The sequence below is a fragment of the Protopterus annectens genome, chromosome 1.part2, assembly GCF_019279795.1.
Source record: "Protopterus annectens isolate FY-2018-M chromosome 1.part2, PAN1.0, whole genome shotgun sequence".
NCBI lineage: Eukaryota > Metazoa > Chordata > Ceratodontiformes > Protopteridae > Protopterus > Protopterus annectens.
In genome coordinates, this window is record NC_056727.1 from 82,955,384 (window position 1) to 82,969,261 (window position 13,878).

The following is a 13,878-nucleotide window of genomic DNA, read 5'->3' on the forward strand; positions in this document are numbered from 1 at the left end:
AAGATGTTATACTTATTCTGGAGATGTACAGCTCCAGTGCCAGGATAGTGACAGGTGTTTTCTTAGTTTGCTGGGTTTCAAGAAGCCTAAGAGCATGTGAGAAGGCATGTAGAGGGTAGCTATAGACTCTGAGTATAAGGAGGCTCCCAATGCATTTGGGGATTTAGTAACAGAGAGGAGCAGTTTGTCTTAAGAGTGAAGAGGTTTGGTAGGGTTGTAGTGCTGAAGCATGCCTTTTAGTGCTGAATACTTATCAGGCTCGTATATTAGAGTATGAGCTGCTAGTAGCTCACTATAGTGGAAATGACGCGGAAGTTCAGTCCAATTTAGTTGTTTAAGTGCAGAATAGCGATGAATTCTAAAGGGACAATTTGCAGCAAAGTAAACTATTTTATTGTAACATTGTTCCAGCTTTGTTTGTGTGGACGTTTCTAGGTTAGTAATGAGAGGGAAAGCATACAGTAAGTAGATAGTAGGTAGGCTTTAGTTATAGTTTCTCTAGTTATGTCTGTTAGGTAGGCTTTTGTTCTATACAAGAGGCCGAATGTTTTGTCATTTTTTTTTTATAACAGTTTGGAAGTGTCATCAGTCGTGTCAGTCACTTTCAATTTGTCAACAATTGTGACACCAAACAATTTGGTGTTAGGGACCAGTTCAATCAGAGTGTTTTTTAATGAAGTGATTTTACAATAGTTTTGCTTTGGGAGAATGTTTTGGGGATGAAAAGTAGTAATTTCATTTTGGCGGTTTAAGTAGGAGTTATGAGTTGTCTAGCCAAGATTCTATGGACATAAAGGATTCTTTAGTAATTTCTTGATGCCCTTGCAAGGCAGAGGCTGTAAAGATGAGCGTATAGTTATCCACATATTGTACAAGAGTGGCATGCTTGGAAGCAGCATGTAGATCATTTATAAATATATTAAACAGGAGGGGTCCAAGTATGGAACCCTGTGACACTCCAACAGTACTGGGAAGACACGGAGTACTGTTACTGCTGTTTTACTGCTTGGAATCTATCTGTTTGGTTGCTGTTAAATTAGGAGAGGGAAGCGTGGAAGAGACCCAAGGTGGAGAGTTTTAGTAATAGTTTATGGTGAGAGATGGTGTTGAATGTATTGGACAGGTCTAGAAATAAGGACAATGCTAGGTTTCTGATATTTTTGTTTTTATTAATGGTATCAGCAAAGTGAAGTAAAGCAGTAGTGGTGCTAGGCTGGGATGTAAGCCATGTTGTGTGGGGGAAGAGAAGATTGTTTATGGTAAGGTATTGAAGTAACTGGGAGTGGATACACTTTTGTAATATTTTACATGATGGTGACAGGATGGCTATTGGTCTGAAGTTGGAGTAGTCAGCAGAGAGTCCTCCTTTATATAGAGGAAGTATCTATGCAGTCTTCCAAATGGCTGGGACATGAGATTCTAGAATGGATGTGTTTATTAGTATAGATATTGGATATTACAGAGCTTCAGCTGCAATTTTTAGGAATTTAGGAGGAAGGTTGTCTGCAGCAGAGCTTGTAGTTTTTAGTTGTAGGAGGTATTTTCTTATGGTCGGGATAGGGATAGGTTTGAGTGAGAAGTGATCTTTCATGGGGTTTTGCTGATGGGGAGTTGATATGATGGTGGGATTGTCTTTGATAAGTGAGGTTACAGGTTTAATTTTTATCCGTCTATAGTGTAGATGTTTTTCCTTGGATTTGTTGTTGTGTCATGCTTTCCAGGCCTTGTATCTAAACACTATTAGTTGCCTACTGTTTTTAGATAGCCATCTTGCTGGATTATGTTTAACTCTTTTTCTTCTGATAGGAGCATGTTCATTTAGTATATTGGTAAAGGTTTAATATGTTTGAGGGTGGCTTCATCTAAAGGACAATTTTTTAATGTATTCCAAATGTATTACTTAAGAGTGGAGATGAAACTGTTTACACTAAAACTGGATAGGTTATGCATGTTCTTGTATGTGTGATGTTAAAAATTGCATACAAGACTATTCGCAAAAATGGGCAGGTGGTCATTTAGGTTGTCAGATAGTGTGCCATAGTTATAGATATTATTGGGTTTAGGGAGTCTGCATATCCACCTTGCATGTTCTCCCTGTGTTTGCCTGGGTTTCCTCAGGGTTCTCCAGTTTCCTCCCACATTCCAAAGACATGAGTCTGGAGCATTTATCCCCAGGCCTCCACTGAAAATGGGCTCTGTTCCAGTCAGACTTTCCTGGTAAATAAATGTTAAATAAATAGTTGAGAGAGATGGTTGGAGGTTGGTGTAATGGTTAAAGTGTTTGACTCACATGTCCCTTATGGACAGAGGCAGTCTGTAAAAATAGTCAAATCCCCACTTTCTGACCGTTGTTACCTTTCCCCTAGGGATAGAAAATTGGATAAAATCTGGGTAAAATGGCTAAACTTGTAAGGGCTCTTGAGCCGTTAGTCTATTAATTTCCTATGAACCTATAAATTCAATTTAGAGTAGAGGCCTTAGAGGAGGGCTTGATGAGCTGAGATAAACCATACAGGTTAATACTGGTAGTGGGGGTATCAGATGCAATTTGGACCCAGTCTATATTAAGATCCTCAAGGATGATGGTTTCTTGGGTATATTAGTAGATGCCAGGACACTATGTCCTCTGATGTGCTGATGTTATTGCCAGGAGGAATATATAAGGCTATGATACCTATAAGAGTTTAGCTTGAATAAGGCAATAAGAATCTCTGCATTACTGAAAGAGGGACACCTTTTCTGATAAATGGATATGTTCAGGTGTTCTGGAGTATAATAGCTACCCCACCTTTTTTTTTTTTGGAGGCATGGCTTCTGGATTTAACCACATTTCTATGATACCAAGGATGTCATAACTATAATGAGATATGAAAGCATGTAGTTCAGTTACTTTGTTACAGATGCTTCGAAGGTTAATCTTTATAAATTTTAGACTTGTTTTACCCAAGTTGCAGGAATGAGGTGTTACATTCTTAATAGTTGTGTGGGCCATTATGGGGAAAGGCTGTTGTGGCTGGACCTGGATTGGGGTGATTGCAGACTGGGATAGCTGGAATATACAATGACATTTGGTTTTAAATTTGTTCTGACTAATTTGTGGGTTGGATTAATTACTTTTATATACGTTTCTTTGACAAGATGGATGTGAGATAGGTTGTAAAGGTTGTGAAATATACTGAATGAAATACGGGCTGTAAATGTTGTAAGCTATACTGAATGAAATATGGCAGTAATTGTCATTGAGAGTAATGGACTGAGCTTTGGGCATAAGATTGTTGTTGACAGGTATATGGTAGCTGGTTATGTGTGCACAAGAAAGTGGAGGGAAGTGAATTGTAGTACTTTGAACAGCATGATTATTACGAGAGTGTTCACTTAATGAAAATGTAAACAAGATACTGATAGAAGGCTGGATAGGGTTTTAATGGTTGTGGGATGGGTGAAATGGGAGGTGTATTCGAGTTACAATGCAGAAGGAATCAGGCTAAAAGAAAGAAAAAAGGTAGTGGTTAGTAGGTGTGTGAAGGAGGGCCAAAAGTAAGGACTGTAAACTATTTTGTGATTGGTGGTAATGTGGTGGGTGGAGATTAGCTTAGAATAATTGTAGAGGATGTGGGGGTGGATGGGAATGGAGCAATCAGGTATAGGTTCATAGGTTCATAGGTAGGTACTAGGCTATCTGCCCAAGGGCATTTATAAGCCTAGCCAGAGTGTGTCGGCTTTCGCTGCCCCATTGATTAATTAACTGAGCCTCTGTCAAGCAGAGCCAATGAAGTGATCCCAGGGGTGTATTTTCTGTTACCCATCCACTCGTCAAGGCTTCTCTTGAAGAGTGTTAGTTAGGGGCTCTGCCTAATGTAGTTAGGAATTTTGTTCCAAAGCATGGGGAGTCTCTGTGACAGGAATCTATCCCACCAGCATGTTCTATTTATTGTTGTGATGAGGTTTAGCTCACTAGAACGCGTGGCTCGCAGTGACTTGGATTTCTTTAGGTGGAGCATGTCAATCAATTCTGAGTTGGACATGGCTTTGTAAGTCAGGCAGAGATCACCTCTGAGTAAGCGATATGCCACTGAGTACAGCCGGAGTTTTTTCAGTCGGGCTGCATAGGACATATGTTTGAGTCTAGTAATCCTCTTGGCGAGGTGCTCTTGCGGTCTTTCCAGTGTTGGAAGTGTCTTGTGAGGTACATCCCAAATGGGGCATTGTACTCTATGATGGGTCTGAGGAGTGATGAGTAGAGGGGCACTATAACCTCTTTATTTCTAGATGCGAACCCCTTAGTAATTAGATGGGCCACATAGAAGGATTTCCTAACTACTTTGGCAATATGATTGTCAAAGGAGAGATTACTATCTACCTGGGTCCCCAGATCTCTTATTACCTCTTCTGTATTAAGGGGGCTGCCACCTATGTGGTAATTCGTAGGTGTTTTGTTTTTCCCAAACAGGATGACTATGCATTTTTTGGCATTTAACTTGAGGCCATGACTTTCACACCAGGTGTCTGTCTCAGTAAGGCCTTTTTGAAGGATGTCCATGTCAACCAGAGAGTCAATTATGGCTCCCAGTTTGCAGTCATCGGTGAACTTGGTTAGCCATAGTCCTCCGGTGTTTGCCTGTACTTCTGAGAAATATATGCCGAACAGTAGGTGTCCCAGAACCGAGCCTTGCGGGACACCACTTGTGACTGGTTTAGAGTCTGACCTGGAGCGCGCTATTCTTACTGTGTGAGTTCTGTCTGTAAGCCAGTTGGCAACCCATCTTGTGACGTAGGGGTTTATGTTCAGGCTGGTGAGTTTTCCTAGAATACCCGAGTGAGGAATGGTGTTGAACACCTTGGTGAGATCAAGGTAGGCTGTGTGAACCACCTTTCACTCGTCTATGGCCTTGGTGACTGTCTTGAAGAAGTCAACCAGGTTTAATAGGCATGATCTGCCCTTAACAAAGCCAAACTGGGTCGGGTCAAGTCTTTGGAGGTTCCCAATGTCTTTGTTAATGAGTTCCATGATGATGCGCTCCATAGCCTTGCAAACAAGGCTAGTCAGGCTTATGGCCGATAGTTACCAGGGTCAGTTGTGTATTTCAGTGGAATGCAGTTGCTCCCCCCTCAAATGGTTTTACACCAAAAACAATCAATGAGGTGTGTGTGTGTGTGTGTGTGTGTGTGTGTGTGTGTGTGTGTGTGTGTGTGTGTGTATATATATCTCAAAATATTTAGTCATTTCTATTTTGCTGAATAGTTAGCACTACTGACCTTTCGGAGGGGTCCTAGTAGGAAAAAGTACATCCCAGAGTATATACAAAATGAAAGAAAAACAGGGAAAACAGAAACAAAGGATAAGTAATATTGTCAGTGTATGGTAATCCATATAACTAATTCACATCCATCCAAAAAGGATGAATGAAGAAGAAAAGCAGTAACAAGTTAAAACAGATGAGTTCCCCTATATGAACAATATATCTATATCTATATCTATATATATATCTATATATATATATATATCTATATATATATATATATATATATATATATATATATATATATATATATATATATATATATATATATATATATAGATATATATATATATATATATATATTCTTCTTCTTCTTTCAGCTTTTCTCGGTTAGGGGTCGCCACAGCAGATCACCTGTTTCCATTTTTTCCTGCCCTCTGCATCTTGCTCTGTCACACCAACCACCTGCATGTCCTCTCTAACCACATCCATAAACCTTATCTTAGGCCTTCCTCTTTTCCTCTTACCTAACAGCTTCATCCTTAGCATCTTTTTCCCAATATACTCAGCATCCCTCCTCAGCACATGTCCAAACCAATGCAATCTCACCTCTCTGGCTTTGTCTCCAAACTGTCCAACCTGGGCTGACCCTCTAATATACTTATTCCTAATCCTGTCTACCCTCGTCACACCCAGTGCAAATCTTAACATCTTTAACTCTGCCACATCAAGCTCTGACTCCTGCCTTTTTGTCAATGCCACTGTCTCCAACCCATATAACATAGCTGGTCTCACTACCCTTTTGTAGACCTTCCCTTTCACTCTTACTGGTACTCGTCTGTCACAAATCACTCCTGACACTCTTCTCCACCCACTCCACCCTGCCTGTACTTTCTTATTCACCTCTCTTCCACACTCGCCATTACTCTGAACTGTTGATCCCAAGTATTTAAACTCATCCACCTTCGCCAACTCTACTCCCTGCATCCTCACCATTCCTGTATCCTCCCTTTCATTCACATACATATATTCCATCTTAGTCCAGCTGACCTTCATTCCTCTCATCTCTAGAGCATATCTCCACCTCTCCATGGTCTCCTCAACCTGTTCCCTACTCTCACTACATATCTCAATGTCATCTGCAAACATCATAGTCCACGGGGACTCCTGTCTGATCTCGTCTGTCAAACTGTCCATCACCAGTGCAAATAAGAAAGGGCTCAGAGCTGATCCTTGATGTAATCCCACCTCCACCTTAAACGCATCTGTCACTCCCATGGCAGATCTCACCACTGTCACACTACCCTTGTACATATCCTGTACCACTCTTACATACTTCTCTGCCACTCCCGACTTCCTCATACAATATCACAACTCCTCTCTAGGCAGCCTGTCATATGCTTTCTCTAAGTCCACAAAGACACAATGCAACTCCTTCTGACCTTCTCTGTACTTCTCCATCAACACTCTCAGGGCAAACATTGCATCTGTAGTGCTCTTTCCCAGCATGAAACCATACTGCTGATCACTAATCATCACCTCCCTTCTTAACCTAGCTTCCACTACTCTTTCCCATAATTTCATGCTGTGACTGATCAGTTTTATCCCTCTGTAGTTACTACAGCTCTGCTCTGCACATCACCCTTATTCTTAAAAATTGGTACCAAAACAGTTTTTCTCCATTCCTCAGGCATCCTCTCACTTTCCAAGATTTCATTAAACAATCTGGTTAAAAACTCCACTGCCATTTCTCCTAAACACCTCCAAGCCTTTCCATTCTTCATCCTCTTCATAGCTATCATTACTTCCTCCTCCTAATCCATTGCACATCCTGATTCACTATCCCCACATCATCCAGCCTCTCTCTCTCATTCCCTTCATTCATCAGCCCCTTAAAGTAAAGTACTCTTTCTATCTGTTCAACACACACTCCTTGCTTGTGAGTACATTTCCCTCATTATCCTTTATCACCCTTACCTGCTGCACATCTTTCCTAGCTCGGTCCCTCTGTCTAGCCAATCAGTACAGGTCCTTTTCTCCCTCCTTAGTGTCCAACCTTTATACAACTCTCTATACGCCTTATCCTTAGGCTTTGCCACCTCTCTCTTTACCATGCACCTCACCTCCTTATACTCCTGTCTACTTTCTTCATCTCTCTGACAATCCCACTTCTTCTTTGCCATCGTCTTTCTCCGTACACTATCCTGTACATATAAACACACACACACATATAAATATATATATATATATATATATATATATATATATATATATATATATATATATATATATATATATATATATATATATATATATATATATATATATATATATACACACAATACAATAACGAATGAGATAAAGTTTTGGTGTGTGTGTGTACAGTTTATGCAACTGACAGAGCAAAAATGAATAAACCACAATTTAATGAGAATATATATTTATAAAAACTTTAATCTTTTGATTGTGAGACATTTTGAAATATAGAATATCATTTAATCTGTGTCACCTTACATCTTGTAAGTTAAATTAAAAAACTTCTGAATAAAACGTAAGGTAAGTAGAGGTAACATGCTAGAAAGTAAAAGGGCAACATATATATAAAGAAAAAAATATATATATATATACATATATGTGTGCTTGTGTGTGTGTGTGATATACATATAAAAAACACACTTTGGTCAGCAAAACAGATGATCAACTTCAGGGGTTGTGGAACATGCCCTTTCCCTGGTATTGTTTAATCTTGGAATTGGAATATATAATTAGAGGGTGTGGGATGCAGGGTGGCCTTCCCCCCTGCAAAAAAGATTAGGGCAGATTCCATAAACCCTACACAGTCCGCTAAGACCGTGTGCACATCACACTGCAACGCACACATAGTTGCACACTGGTTTGTATTCATTAAGTGGCTCTACACTCTGTGTAGAGCTGCACAACCATGGTAAACACCATGGCCTGCTAATTACAGCATAAGAAGCTGAACTGCATGCTAATCAAACAATCTAGGATGGGGGGAGTTATTCAACAAGCTACAAAGCAACTGTATATACTCAGTGCTGGTTTTCCCTGAGAATTCCAAAACATATTGGAATACAACCACGGAAAGGAGTCTACACAGAAAGAATGTTTGGGGCTGATGTTGCTTTAATTCATGTGCATGTGCAACAGGCTGAAGTCTATGCTGCTGCTGCTGCTAATAGACCAAGGCCAAGAAGGAGAAGAGTTTTCAGACCCTGGTTAATTTATCACAGTCTTCATGAGGTGGAAATTGTAGAGTGCTACAGGGTAGATAGAAACACACTACAGGAACTCTGCAACTTCTGTCGTCCTCAACTCAGACCCAAGGTAAACCAAGGGAAACTATACCAGTAGAGACAAAGGAATGTGTAGCACTTAGAATTTTAGTTACAGGAACCTTTCAGAGACCAACAGAGGGCATGCTGGGGGTGTCATAGACATCAGTATCTAGGATCCTCCATCAATTCCTGAATGCTATGCTCCAACATGCCAGTGACCACATATATTTTTCCCCATACTTATGAGGACAGGACCATAAATATGCAGGAATTCTATCTTGTAGCACACTACCCTGAAGTACTGGTGCCACAAATTGTACACATACAGAAATTAAGGCATCACCCGGGGAACAGGGAAGGGTCTACATAAATAGAAAGGGCTTCCACTATATTAACTGCCAAGTTGTGTGTAATGCTAAGGGAATCATCTTGAATGTGTGTGTTGGCAACCCAGGCAGTTACTACAACTCACATATCTGGCACAACTCCCAAGTGCATCAGATGTTCACCAGCAGTGATATCCCACAGGGTCATTTACTGGGGGATGCAGGTTATGCACTGGAACCGTGGATGATGACACTCAATAGAAATGCACACACCCCCGCTGAAGAATGCCATAATGAGACACACGCTCAATCCAGAAATATCATACAGCGTGTGTTTGGGCTGCTGAAGTCACAGTTCCAGTGCCTAGATGCATCTAGGGGAGCCCTGCAGTACAATCCATGTGCATGTACTGAAATCTTCTGTGCTGTGCTTCACAACCTCATCCTGAGAAGGCAGCTTCAGCAGGATCAGCAAGGGGAAGGGGCACACATCCCACCACCAATGGCAAGGTCACCACAGTCACACACAAGTGAGGAGTCAGAGGGGGAACCAGCAGCTGCTGTGGGTGTAGGCAGATATAGGCATGCTCAGTATCTCCTTGCATTGGCAAAGAGGCCATGCATAGCACACTCACTCACCACCTAAGGGGATAAAACTATCACCCTAAGCACATACATACAGTAACCTTGATGCTAGGCAATGCTCACAACCTTTACCTACTCATGTAATGGTTGTGTACTCCTAGCATCAGACAGACTCAGCCCTGAACTAAAACTGTAGCAACTGCTGAATTTACAAGGTAAGTGGTGAATGTGGAGTGTTAAAAAACAGAATTGTGTAGTAATACAAATGAATGGCATATCTTTGCATGTTGTTACTTGGTAATGTAAGTAAGCAAAAGGTGGGTAATTTGTACAGCAATGACTTTAATATGTGACAGCAGAGATGTAAGTGAATACACGTATCTTCTATCAAGTAATTGGCCTCAGGCATCAAAGATTCACACATTCATACCTTTCAAAAGTACTGATGGTCACCTAATGTCCTCAGTTTGGCCTTATTCTTTTGTACTGGAAGATCATTAAAGAGCGAAATTAGAAAGTAATTAGACACATTTCAGTTTCAAACTTCACAGCCTTCAGAAGATTATTAAAAATACTGATGCAAAAAACTGCTTTGAGTCTATCAGTTGTCTAACTTTCTAAGGCCAAAATATGTCAATTGTACAATTAGCAAAACAACATCATAAATGCAGATATACTAAGCATTAAGTCAGCAATGCACCCTGAGCATCAGACACAAATCATATGTATCCCTGAATCCAAAAGATAGAAAACAAGGATATGCACAGTTGTCATCACTTGCACAGGGTGTTGTGTGTGTGTGTGTGTGGGGGGGGGGGATAGGCAGGAAGCCTAGGCTGTCCAATATCTGAGAGCTCACTAGAATGGGTTGGCATAGCCCTACTGGCTGTGTCCAATGGAATTACAGGAGATGGCTGAATGTCAACATCAGTGTCAGATTCAACCTCTTTACCCCTCGACTGTGCCTCTGTTTGGCAACCAACATCATCAGACTCTGCTGATACTCTGACATCAGGTGGTAGGTGTCCCACACTTCCACTGTCAGGATCACCTGTGATAATAAGCAACAAACAGGAAAAAATTAATACCTACACTACTATAGTCCAATATATGCTAACAAACTAACAGTCGTGCCACTATTACAGACAGTAAAACAATATATACAACAGTCCTGATACCCACATCACAAACTAAATATTTCTTTGAACTGCTCATCAGTACTGACATAAAAATGTTTGGTTTACCATATGCAGATGATTGTAGGCTCCCTTTGCTGGATGGTCCTAGAAGAAGTTAAGCAAAAGGTAAGGACACCATCATGAGAATGAACAGTAACACAGGGCGGTTAAAAGTTTTTGCCCTTTATATGTACATTAATGATACTTTTAACAAGAACTTGGATGACATCTCCACCCCAAGCCCATGTGTAATCAACCAGAATGTGTTGTTAACTGTATCAATCTGCAACTATTCCTCCCCAAACAAATTTATTGTTAAACAGAACTTAAGCATTGCTGTCAATATTTTACTATACAAGAAGTATTTAACAATTGAGATAGGTAAGCCTATCTGGAAGCTCCTCCTGGGACATGCTTGTCTTCCCAGAAACAGCAGCACCAACATCAATGACATGTTGTGCAATTTCCACTGAGCTCTCTGGATCCCTGACCAATGACAAGAACTCTTCATTTGGTGTCAGTGGTGGCTCTTTAGCAGGCTCCCCAGGTAGCCATCTGTTCACAAGCCACTGCAGCTGCCATCCTCCAGGCTGATGAACTCAAGTCAGTGGCCCTATGACAAATCTGATCATATGTCCTGCTCTGGCCTCCTACTGTGTTCACATCAGCAACTATCTGCTGCCAAATTTACATTCTGCCAGATATATCCACACATCTCCTCTCAAGCAGAAAGGCACCATGATACCTAAATGCTTCCATAAATGACTTCATTTTCAGGGTCACTGAAGGGGGGGGGGGGGTTTGAGGATTGGGATGCTGGGTGCCATAGTCATAGGTGACATAAAACACAAAAGAAGGATAATACACGTAAATATCACATAAATAAAAGTCCTGCTTTGATATAACACTTAGAAAGTAGTATTTCACTATCACCCACTGGAGAAATATAAAACAGTCAAGATATTCAAATATAAAAAAAGGAATTGTGTGGTAGTAGCATATTACAATCACACACAAAGCAAGGTTGGATCCAAAACAAGGAGAGCAACAATAGCAAATCTTGTTTGTTCATAGGTTCATAGATGTGTACTAGGCTAATGGCCCTGGAGCCTTTACAGGCCTAGCCCATAGAAGTGCCCTGGCATTGTGCTGCCCAACATTAGTTCCCAGTGCCTCTATCAAGTACAGCCACTGGAGTGATCCCCAGGGTGAACTTTCTATTTCCCATCCACTCATCAAGATTTCTCTTGAAGAGGGCCAGTGAGGTGCTCTGCTTGACATGTATGGGAAGTCTATTCCAGAGCATGGGCAGCCTCCATGTTCTGTTGATTGTGTTAATGAGGTTGAGGTGCCTGGAACGTGTGGTGCAGAGGGATTGGGATTTCTTTAGATGTAGCATTTCTAACATAGCTGGGTCAGACATGGCTTTGTAAGTCAAGCAGAGATTGCCTCTTAGTAGATGATATGAGACAGAGAATAGCTTAGTTTTTTGAGTTTGCCTGTGCAGGACATGTGTTTAAGGACTAGGATCCTCTTTGTGAGGTACTTTTGTGGCCTCTCCAGCCAAATGCTAGTTTTATCTGTATGCATTTCTTAGACGTGTACAAATGGCATAGGCATTGTGCCAAAACAGAAATGCAGCTTTGCTCCTCAACCCTAAAACTACGGGCAAATGACACATTTTGATAACAAACCATCAGTGAAATGCTAAACATGCTATCAAATAAACTGTTCCTGAAACCTGTGTGCAGATTTACCAGAGAAAATTCCATTTTAAGCAATTGCCAGTCATGTCTACCTGTGGCCAGCACTCCCCTAGAGGTGTGTATGGTGTATGGTCCATCCTAGAATAATATAGGACATTTACATTTCATGGAAATAACACTTGAAGAGCGTACAGAGAAAAACAGTTGTAACATTAGCACTTGTAATCACAGTTAATAAGGTTGTGCATCTGAGAAGGTAAAATGTCCCAACAAACATGCCTATGCCATCAGTACACTTCTAAGAAATGCATACAGATAAAAGTAGCACTTGCTAACACACACACACACACACATATATATATATATATATATATATATATATATATATATATATATATATATATATATATCTCCTTCATAAAGTCGACCCGCCTTTCATCAACTTTCAAAACATCGAGACAAAAACATCATGAGTTCACAATCAATAACTCCCAGAACATCATATTTCCTCTATGGGAAAGTAAACACTTGGCCAACATGGTGAACTTTGCCCTTTCTCCTCTATAATCCAATCTCGGAGTAGGTATATTTAAGTAGGGGACTGTGTGGTGAAGCCCCCTCACTTCAGTGGGTGTAATTTGCTTCCATTTGTGAGTTTATCATTGGTGGCCAAGTGGTTACTTTCCCGATGAGAAAAGACAATGTTCCATTAGTTCATGATTGTAAACTTATGATGTTTTCATCTCAATGTTTTGAAAGTTGATGAAAGGTGGGTCAACATTATGAAGGGGACCCATATATATATATATATATATATATATATATATATATATATATATAGTTCCATTTCATAGTGTCGAAAGCTCATAACATCTAATTGCAAAACAGCTACACCAAATGATTGAAAATTCAAAACATCTAAAACTCATAATATCCAATCTCACAACATCAAAAACTACATACCATTCCACACACACTTTTTACTAAGTTTCTGCAGGGAGGCAAGCCTTTCTGCACCCCACATCCCCCGGAAATTAAATATACCAACTCCAAGATTGCACTACAGTGGGAAAATTTAATTTTCTAACCTCACTGTATCACCATCAGCATAAAGAATGTACACATAATATTCAAAGTACTACCTGTATGTTCTAAACACACATACAGAGTGGCATAATAAACACTATATAAAGATTAACAGCATTTGATGATACACTACTCAATTTTATGCATTTTCGATGTGAGATTCGATCTTATGGGTTTTAGATGTTTTAGATGTTTTGAATTTTTGATCATTTGGTCTCACTGTTTTACAATTAGATGTTATGAGCTTTTGACATTATGAAGTTTTATATATATATATATATATATATATATATATATATATATATTTTTTTTTTTTTTCCCTTACTGACATTTCAGCATATGCAGTATATAGCTGAAAAATGCAAGCGTACCTTATTAAAATCAGTCGTTATCTGTGCAGATAAATCTCAAAGTAATCTATTCGTCTGCGTTATCCATGTAAACAAGTCTCCTCACCT